Genomic DNA, 10733 nt, shown 5'->3' with positions numbered 1-10733 from the left:
TTTTATCTTTTTTTATTGTGATTAATAGAAGGGTTACATTATATTCACCAGCTAGAAGGTGCACTACTTCACAAACATTGATACCCTTTCTCATGACATGGTCCCCATTTCCCTCCCCCCTCCTCTCCCCCCCTCCCCCCTCCACCCCCCCTCGCTCATCTTGATTTCCCCCATTAAGCACATATAAAATATATCAGATAACAAGATGAAATAGTGTAACAATATGAGATAACCAAGGAATGGCAAAAGAGATGAGAGATAACATAGTACATTAAGGACAACAATCACTCATTATATGGCTTTTGTTTCCTTATCCTGGAGGTCCTTACATTTAGTATCATACTATCTGGCCTTATGTCTCTAAATTTGAAACAACACATTTTTACAATAAAATATTAACCTGAATTCTGGAAGGAATAAAGTCCCATGAATTGAAGTAATAAATATGTCAGTTTTTCTCACCTTCCCTTCTCCATCAAAGTGTGTGAGACTAAAGTGTGCTACATTCTGCTTATGGGCACCAGTCAAATCATTATTTGCCAGTTAGGGAGCATAAAGAACACTGACAGTCTTATTCATATTTATTAACTGGCTACAGGAAGGTAGGAAGGAAGGAGAAAGTACAAAGAAAGAGAAGAAAGAAGAAAGGGAAGAAGGAAGTAAGGAAAGAACGAAGCGCCTATTTTATTTCAGCTGAGATCTTAGTAGAAATTCTGACTTATTTTGATGACTTCAATGCTGGCACTGTAATTCTTCCATTGCTTCCCATACTGTCATCATTTCTATGTATGCAGCAACCATGCCCAGCTCTGCTAAGAATGTTCTGTGGACAGTGAACTAGAATAGAAAACAGAGAGCTTTGAATGTTCCTGGCTATCACCATGGGATTTAGTTGGCAGGCACCTGACCAGCATAGGCCTGGCTTGCTAGATCCTTTTTTTTGGAAATTACAGGCGACAGAACAACTGCTGCCACTAGCAGTTCAATGTTATGCAGATGGCGCTGAGGAAGGGAGGGACAGGTGGTGTGTGGGCTGTCCAGTTTCTGATTCCTAGGTCTGGACAACAGAAGACAGAAAAAAAGGTAGTTCAGATTAGGAGTTTCTCTGGGGATTCCAAATGAAGTTGGAGCCAAGCCTAGGACAGTCCTAAGTTTTGGGGGGGGAAGGTGAGGATGTTAAGAAGCTGATGAAGAACTGTTACTACTACTCTTATTCCAGCTCTGTTGGCTTGACTTGTCTATTTGGACCTGAATTTTGAGCATAACTACTTTCAACGTAGTCTTGCTCGCCACTTTTCCTTAGGTATAAAGTAGGAATGCTGTTAAACTGTAGCCAATAAATTTTGTAAAGATGCATTACAAACCTACCGTGTGTCAGACCCTGAGAACACAGGCACCAGCTAGGACAGAACCTGGCGTTTTGTTTCTTTGCATTTTGTTTTAACCTAAAATCCCTCTCATTGGAACTAGGAGAAAAATCTAGCTCTTTCATTCAAGGCCTTCTAGATCTTTCTTTCTTTCTTTCTTTTTTTTTTTTTTTTTTTTTGTGGGTTATGGGGCTTGAACTTGGCCTGGGTACTGTCCCTGAGCTCTTCAACTCAAGGCTACCACCCTACCCTTGAGCCAAGCCCCACTTCCCATTTTCTAGAGGTTAATTGGAGATAAGAGTCTCAGGTCCTTTTGTGCCCGGGGTGGCTTTGAACCTTGATCCTCAGATCTCAGCCTTCTGAGTAGCTAGGATTACAGGCGTGAGCCACTGCGCTCAGCCAGATTTGAAAGATTCTTATCTCCAACTAACTTCCAAAAGGCTGGAAGTAGAGGTATGGCTCAAATGACCGGGTATCAGTCAAAAGCTAAGAGAGTTGAAACCCCAGTACCAGCACTAAACAAACAAACAATGTGGAACTGTGGCTCAAGTGGTAGAACAAGAAGTGGTTGAGCTGAAGAACTTAGGGACAGCACCCAGGCCCAGAGTTCAAGCACCACGAGTGCAACCCCACAAAAAAATTTTTTTAAAGAGCAGCTGTCACAAACCTGCAAATAAAAGCCTTTGATGGTTCACATCCTATCATTTTTGTCTCTCCTTACTCTGCTGCTCCAACTATGATCTCTTTGCCTGCCCTGACAGGCAAACATACTCTTGTCTCAGGACCCCTATGCCTGGCAGTCCCCCTCTTTTGCCAGTGACCTCTCTGATAGCCACGTGGATCCACTCTATCTCAGTCCTAGGTCTCCACTCAAGTATCTTCCTGGTTAGTCTTTCTCTTTATTCTCTCTATTTCTCTTTACCTCACACCACTTCCTAGCCAAGTTTAGTTGCCCAGTTACTCTTTATTTCAAGATGACTACCAACTAATATTCATTATTTAATCATCTTAAGTGTCTGTCCTTCCCAACTAGAATATAAGCACTGCTAACATGGAAATTGTCACCTATTTTATTGCTCAGTGCTGTGGCCCCAGCATGTAGAACAGAGCCTGGCACACTAGAATGATAAGTGAGATACATTTGTTGAGTAAGCGGATAAAGTCTCTCAGTTCAGGAAAATATAGGACGTTCTTAAGCAGGAAAGGAACAGATAAGAGCTCCTTCAGGCTGCTGTTTCAGAAGGAAAAAATTGGAATGAGATTGGGGGTTTTATTAGGTGATAATTGCAATAATAGGAGAACAGAATTGAAATTGAAACAGACTTTGATAGGAGCAGGAGGAGATAGTAGGAGGTAGGATGTTTCAAAAGGTCAGGGTTTTTCTGCTGTATAGTAGATGTTCAATAAATATTTACTAAATAACAAATGAAGAAATGTTGCTGATATTTTATGTGTGATAATCCCAGAACTCTGATCTGGGTCTGTACTAGAAAAACCTAGTGAGCCTGTTTTGCTCCTGAGGGTCCCCTAGCCAAGAATTACATGAGTTCAACACTATTTTTATGGACCTTTATCACTTTTGCTTATACTAAGCTGCAAATTAAGTTATATAAAGTAAGGGAAATATTGGATTATCATGTCTAAGGATAGAAACAAGATCAAATGACTTCTTTAAATGCTAAGCAACTGAAGTGTTAGGCTACGTTGGGAAATTAGTATTAAAAAGGAATCTATAGGCCTTCTTTGGCCAGTTCAGAACTACTCAAGATAGGAGAAATCTCCGTAGACATCATCTTTGCCTTTTCTCCAGAACCTCAGGATAATTGGCTAAGAGAGAGGCAATTTCAGCTGAGGTTGGGTATATATTTCCTACATTAAAAGAATGTCCCACAGATTAAGAGAGGAAGTGGAGGGATGCAAGACGGTAAAGAATTATACTATCCTTTGTCTTTTAGTAAGCCACATCTCCTCAAGGGAATTATTCATTAGGCTCGGACTTAGACAGCTCTTACTCTAGTCAACAGAAATAAGATACTTCATATTATTCCTGGCTCAAACATAAATATACAGGAACACATTTGTGAATTTCACAGATTTTCATGAAACTCTAGTTTCTCAGAGCTGCATCCTACCACTGTCAACAGATGTGGGGATGTGGGTAGGGAATATTGAATATAACATTTTCTGAAGCCCATTATTGTTTTAGTTATGTCATTAAATACTCTTGTCAGCCCTAGTAGGTAGGCAGTCTTGTCATTTATGAGGTGAGTAAATAGAGGTTCTAATAGCTCATAAAACTAGGAAATGAGAGAATGGAAATCTGAGATAGACTATTCTAAGGCACAATCGGGTGTTTTGTTTTGTTTTTTGAAGATCTCAGTGTAGAAATCACAGAGATACCAAGGGCTGGAACTAGAAGGTGACTGATGCTCTGCTCCCTCACAGATTCTTTCCTTTTCCTTAAAACCAAACCAACCAACCAACCAAACAAAAAACTATACGCTAGGCACCAGTGACTCAGATACTCGGAGGGGTGATATCTGAGGATCAGATTTGAAGCCAGACTGGGCAGGAAAGTCTGTAAGACTCTTAAATTAACTACCAGAAAACTGGAAGTGGCCCTGTGGCTCAAAGTGGTAGAGCACTAGTTTTGAGCAAAAAAGCTCAGGGACAGGGCTGAGGCATTGAGTACAAGCTCATAAATGACAAAAAAACCTCAAACAACAACAACAAAAAACCATAATTATAGCTGAACACTGGTGGTCTGTACCTGTAATCCTAGCTACTTAGGAGGCTGAGATCTGAAGCCAGCCCAGGCAGGAAAAATCTGTGAGACTCTTATTCCCAATTCACTACCAAATAGCTGGAGGTAGAGTAACAGAATGTCAGCCTTGGTGGGGCAGGGAGAAAAAAAAAAGCTAAAGGACATCTCCCATGCCCTGAGTTCAAGCCTTAGTGTCAACATACACACAGAAAAGTAATTGTGAAAATACTTTAATATCTGCCTTAAAAATCAAATAGTACTGGAAGATTTATAACCAATATACCAGTATTCCAGAATCCTTAATTCTGCTGTTTTTTTCTTCAAATACTTTTTTTTTTTCCAGTCCTGGGCTTGAGCTCAGGGCCTGAGCACTGTCCTTGGACTTTCTCAAGGCTAGAGCTCTACCACTTGAGCCTCAGCACCACTTCCGGCTTTTTTCTATGTATGTGGTACCGAGGAATTGAACCCGGATCTTCGTGCATGCTAGGCAAACACTTTAACCACTAGGCCAAACTCCCGGCCCTTTCTTCAAATACTTTAAAAAATTTAATTTGATTGTTATTAGTAAGGTGCTATACAGAGGGGTTACCATTTCCTAAGTCACATAATGAGTACATTTCTTATTTTGGACAATGTCGCTCCTTTCTTCACATTCTCCCAGTTTATCCCTTCCATCTCTGCCCACAAGTTACATGATTCACTTCCACATAGTGTGTACTGATTTCTATGTTTGCTCTCCCTTCCTCCCTCTCTCTCTGCTTCTCTTTGCCCTGTTTTCTAATGTTTTTTTTTTTTTTTTTTTTTTTTTTTTTTTTTTTTGCCAGTCTTGGACTTGGGTTCAGGGCTTGAGCACTGTCCTTGGACTTTCTCAAGGCTAGAGCTCTACCACTTGAGCCTCAGCACCACTTCCAGCTTTTTTCTATGTATGTGGTGCCGAGGAATCGAACCCGGGTATTCGTGCATGCTAGGGAAGCATTCTACCACTAGGCCAAACTCCCAGCCCCGTTTTCTAATGTTTTAATTGAAATGTCTCATGTTCTTTTTTTTTCTCTCTCTCTCATATGTTTATTTGTTTATTTGAAATAGGATAGGGAAGGGGGAATACAAGATGAGGGGAGGGGATGGGGGGAGGGAATGAAATGTCTCATGTTCTTATCTCCCTCCCATGCTTTTTGTCCTATTGTCATTGTATTGGAGTGGTCTGCGTAGACAGAGATTTTTTTTTTTTTTTCAGTTATGGGGCTTGAATTCTGGGCCTGGGCACTGTCCCAGAGCTCTTCAGCTCAAGGCTACCGCCCTATCCCTGGAGCCACAGCACCCCTTCCTGTTTTTTTCTAGTGATTAATTGGAGATAAGATCTCAACCTCCTGAGTAGCTAGGATAACAGGAGTGAACCACTGCTCCCAGCTTGGACAGAGGTCACATGGAACAGCCATCTAGCTTCTTGCTACAACAGTTCCCTGAAATTCTCTATCCACATATACAACTTATTTTTCCAAGGACAACAAACTATCCAAGTGGTCATTTAATTCATATTGGGCCCAGAACTGCTCTGGAAACTCCTGGTTTATAAGAATTTCTATCTGGTTGCCCTTAAGGAGAGAATAATTTACTCAAAGGAATCACCTGAGGTGACAGCAGTGACAGTTGCTACCATCCACATACCACATCCATCATTTTATTACAAATCACTTTTGTATCCACTACTTCATTTCAGAGCAGCATAGAATCACATGGTAGGTTGTTTGGTATTTACCATGAAGCCAGAATCAGGCCACTGCTCTGTCCCCACAGGCTCCCATTTCCATCATGACTATGAAATCACATACACATGGTGGTTGTGATTTCTTGTTCAGCAAGATCCAAGGGAAACTCCCCAAGCCAGACAATATGGCAAATAGACTCTCAAATTTGCACCGAAGGTGAAGAAGAATAGACGGAAGAATGCTGGGAGGAAGGGGAGGGGAATGAGCTTATTTCCAAATGATTTACTCTCATTGTTTTCTTCTCTTCCTCCCACATAGATCAACTTTGAAATAAAGAAAGATGCTTGTTTGAGAACACGTGCCAGTGCTCACCTTGGTTCAAGGTTTAAAGGGGAGTCATAAATGAGCAACACTGAACACTTTGGTGAGGAATTTTACTAGAGTACCACTTGGGCTGGAAAACAAGGTGTGCACACACACTCACACATCTCATACACATTTCTGTTGCTGGCCTGCTACATTACTCTGTCTTCTTGATGATTCTAGGATTTGGAATGTATTCTAGGATACAATGCACATAAGATTAAGAGACTAGAGCAAGTGCCAATAACAGAGCAATGTGCATTACAGGTCAGGCTGTGGCTTCGGCAATGAATTATGAACATCTGTAGCCCAGGTGCCTTGAAATACCAGTGTGGAGGCAAAACTAAATCCAGCCCAAGAAAGGATTTGGGGTAGACCTCATGAATTCCAGAAGGTTGGTGGAGTCCGATTTCTTTGAAGAGAGTATAGAACTAGACTATTTAGCGTGATGCCTTCACTCAATCTTCAGCAACTCAACCAGCCTGAATGATTGATTAATAGCTATCATTGACTCTAGCAAGACTAAGCTCTCAACTGCCCAGAGTCTTTGGTTGGATTCTTACTTACCACACCCTCTGTTTTGCTTACAAGAGAATGAGACTTGGATCTTATAGATTTATTGTCTCATGTTTGCTATTATACAAGTTAAAATTTCCGGGCAGGGAAAAGACCCCTCCCCACAAAAGAAGAGCTGAGTGAGCAGCAGAGGGGAATTTCCCAGTTCTCGGTGGCTGTGAATCAGAACCCCTGTGCTGAAGTAAGTGTACATCCCACTGCCTGAAACTCAGACTCACTCGTGAGTCAGCATTGCCCCACCTGGGCAGCAATGGAAGGGAAACTGATAGCAGCATCAGAGGCCAAAGCCACCCAAGGAATGGCTGCACTCCGAGGGAGCTCTATTGATGATACAGAAGAACCAATTCCTCCAGGGTCTTAGAGGGGTTTGCAGAATGTTCTTATCATTCAAACCAAGTAGAGGGGGCAAGCCTCAGAGTTGAGGATAGCCTATTGCCAGATTTCACCATTTTAAGAGCTCAGGATTTCTCCTAATAACCACTTGAATTGTTCTTGCTTTCTCCTCTCTCATTATTTCTCCTCCTCTTCCTCCTCCTCCTCCTCCTTTTCCTCCTCTTCCTCCTCCTCCTCTTTCTCCTTGTCCTCCTCCTCCTCTTTCTCCTCGCCTTCTATGCTAGTACTTGGGCTTGAACTCAGGGCCTGGATGCTATTTGTTAACTCTTTGTGCTCAAGATGGATAGTCTACCATTTGAGCAATGCTCCCACCATTTTTGCCCAGTAATTAGAGATTAAAAGTCACTGACTTTTCTGTTGGAGTAGCTAAGATTACAGGCATGAGCCTCCATGCCCAGTTTCATGTATTCTTTAGCAGAGTGACAAGAAAGTCACTTCATTTTGCACATTATAACACAGATGCATGGGTGGGTTTCAATAGTCAATAGTCAGAAAGTGTCAGTCAGAAAGATCCTGCAGGGATACTGAGCAGGGTCCAAGTGGAAATATCTCTGAGTATGAGCACTCGTCTGGTGGGGCTAATTTGCACTGTAACTTTGAGCAAACTAATTGACCTCTTTGGGGACTCAATACTATGTCTGTCAAACATCTGTAAGCTAGTTTCACCCCTAGGAGATTTAGAGCTTGCCTGACCTGAATTTTCCTGATTCTAAAATGTTTTCTAAAGATGATCCTCAAGAAATCACTTTAGTCACGGTCAGCTAGTACAAATGTAGACTCCTATGTGTGGGCTCATGTTTGTGTGCCATGAGGTTATTGGCTCCCCTGAAATGTCACTCTCTTGGTGGTCTTTCTCCACATCCACACACACACCCAAATTGGATGGTGTACTTGGGGTCTAGCAACCAGCCGTAGGCCAGAGGGAAGATGCTACTTGTTTCATGAGCTCATTGGCAGTACAGAGTGGGCTGGGAGGATGAGCCAGACTCTCCCCTGAGTCGAGGGAATGGTGGCCACAGGCAGTGATTGAGACACAGGTTGGCTGAGTCAGGCTGCAGGGTCTCACTGCCTTCCCAGGCCTTCGCTGGCTGCATTCCCAAAGCTGAGATGAGGCTAGGAACAAGCTCACATTATTATGGATCTGGGGCTCTCCAACCCACTGATCTTAATTCACTAGGGCTGTTGTAACATAGTACCACAGAAGAGGTGACTTAACATTATTATCTCATCACCCTAGAGGTTATGCGTTCAAAAAATCAAAGTGTCATTAGGACCTGAGGACTGTGAGGCAGGGTTGGTTTATTCCAGGCCTCTGTCTTTGTCTCGTTGATGGCAACGTTCCCTCTTTTGTCTTTTTGCATAATATTCCCTCTATGCATGCATGTAGGAATAGGTTTCTCTAAAAGGACATAAAAGGACAGCAGTCATAGTACATGAAAGATCTAATCTTAACCGGTTTATCATGAAGTCGCATTCTGAGGTACTGGAGACCGAGACTTATCATATAGATGGGGGGGGGGGGAGATACAATTCAGTCTATCTGTGGACACTGTCCTTGGACACTTTTTGCTCAAGGCTACTGCTTTACCACTTGAGCCACAGCACTTCTGGCTTTTCCTGTGTACGTGGTACTGAGGAATCAAACCCAGGGCTTCGTGCATGCTAGACAAGCATTCTACTACTATACCACCATCCTGGCCCAGTACCTGCCCTTTTATTACAATCATTGTTTTCAGATAAGTAGTTGCCATGTAGCTCAGGCTGGCCTTCTATTCTTGATTCTCCTGTCTCAACCCCTGAGTGCTGGGCTATTGCTCATTACTTGCTGTTTCTTTTCTTTCTTTCCTTCCTCCTTCCCTCCCTCCCTCCTTTTTCTTCTTCTGGCTTGGAGTCAGGCCTAGGCGCTTCCATGAGCTTCTTTTGTTCAAGGTTAGCACTCTACCACTTGAGCCACCACGTCATTTCTGGCTTTTTCTCTGTATGTGGTCCTGGGGAATCAAACCTAGGGCTTCATGCATGCTAAGCAAGCACTCTACCACTAAGCCACATTCCCAGCCTTCTTTCCTCCCCTCCCCTCCCCACCCCGCCCCTCTTCTCCTTTCCTCTTCTCTCCCTTCCCGTCCTCTCCTCTCCCCTCCTCTCCCCTCCCCTCCTTTCTTCTTTTTCTCTCTTTTTCATATTTCTTTTTTTACCCTTTTCTTTCTTTTGTATATCGGAGCTTAAATTTCTATATTGGAGCTTACAATCTCACTTGGCTTTTATGCTCAAGGCTGATGTTCTACTACTTGAGCCACCTCCACCACCCCTGATTGCTTTTAACATCAAAATTTAAGTGCTCACCTATTCTTCATCTCACCTGTGCTTGGTGGTAGAGAATATGTTTCATTTTGAGCTCCCAGAAAGTGTATGCTCTATATGGCTGAGGCTAGGACAAGGACTTGATTTTCAGATAATCAGAATGTCCTCTTAGGGCCAGGAGTTTGCCTAACATGCACAAAGACCATGGTTCTATTCTTCAGTACCACACACATAGAAAAAGCCGGAAGTGGTGCTGTGGCTCAAGTGGTAGAGCTCTAGCCTTGAGAAAGCCCAATGACAATGCTCAGGCCCTGAGTTCAAGCCCCGGGACTGGCAAAAGAAGAAGAAAAAAGACTATCCTCTTATTCTGCAAGGCACCATCTATAAGGTATTTTTGTATCCCTCAACCATACTATTCCAAGTAACTTATATTTAATAATTTATGCAATCTCCATAACACCCACTACGAGGCAGATGCCTCATTTTCTTCCAAGACACGAAAACCCAGAGATTAGAAACTTTTCTACCTAGGTGTTGCTGACTCATAGTTGTAATCCTACCCTAGCTACTCAGGAGTATGAGAGCTGAAGATCATGCATCTAGGTCGGTGTTTGCTGACAAATCTGATCTTGAGATAACCAGCAAAAGACGTTAAGTGGAGCTGTAGCTCCAGTGGTAGAGTGCTAGCTTTGGGCAAAAAAAACGCTAAGGCCCCAGATTCAAACCCCAGTACTGACACACACACCACACACACACACACACACACACACACACACACACCCCTTCTCTGCAGTACCTAATGGCATTGGGGTTTGAACACCAGTCGTTGGATCCAGAGCTATGTTTTTAATCATTATTGTTTTCACTGACTAGGTGAGACAATAAATTGAGGAAGGTAAGTAACTTACCCTTAAGTCACAGGGGTAAGGAGGCAGAATTCCAGTAAAGGTGGAATTCCAGTCCTGGGGGGCTGGGGTGTGTGTGGGGGAAGGACGGTGTCCCTTCACAGTAAACTCCACTTCCTCAGGCCCCTGAGTAGTAGGGCCAACTCAGAATCTCAAACCCTTATTAGTGTTGTCTCCACACCGCGGGCTAATTGTGGGGTATAAAAGTTGGAAGACACCCAGTCGACTTAGATTTGACCTCCCAAACGCTTCCAGTTCCCAGGACCACCAACCCCGAGGCGTAGGGCGAGGCCGAAGCCTGGGACTTTTCTTAGCCCAGGTGAGAAGCGGGGGAGTGGGGTGGGGAAGGCGGTGGGCGGGG

The sequence above is a fragment of the Megascapheus bottae genome, unplaced genomic scaffold, assembly GCF_031878675.1.
Source record: "Megascapheus bottae isolate mThoBot1 unplaced genomic scaffold, mThoBot2.hap1 H_1, whole genome shotgun sequence".
In the NCBI taxonomy this organism is placed as follows: Eukaryota; Metazoa; Chordata; class Mammalia; order Rodentia; family Geomyidae; genus Megascapheus; species Megascapheus bottae.
This window is presented reverse-complemented; position numbering follows the sequence as displayed.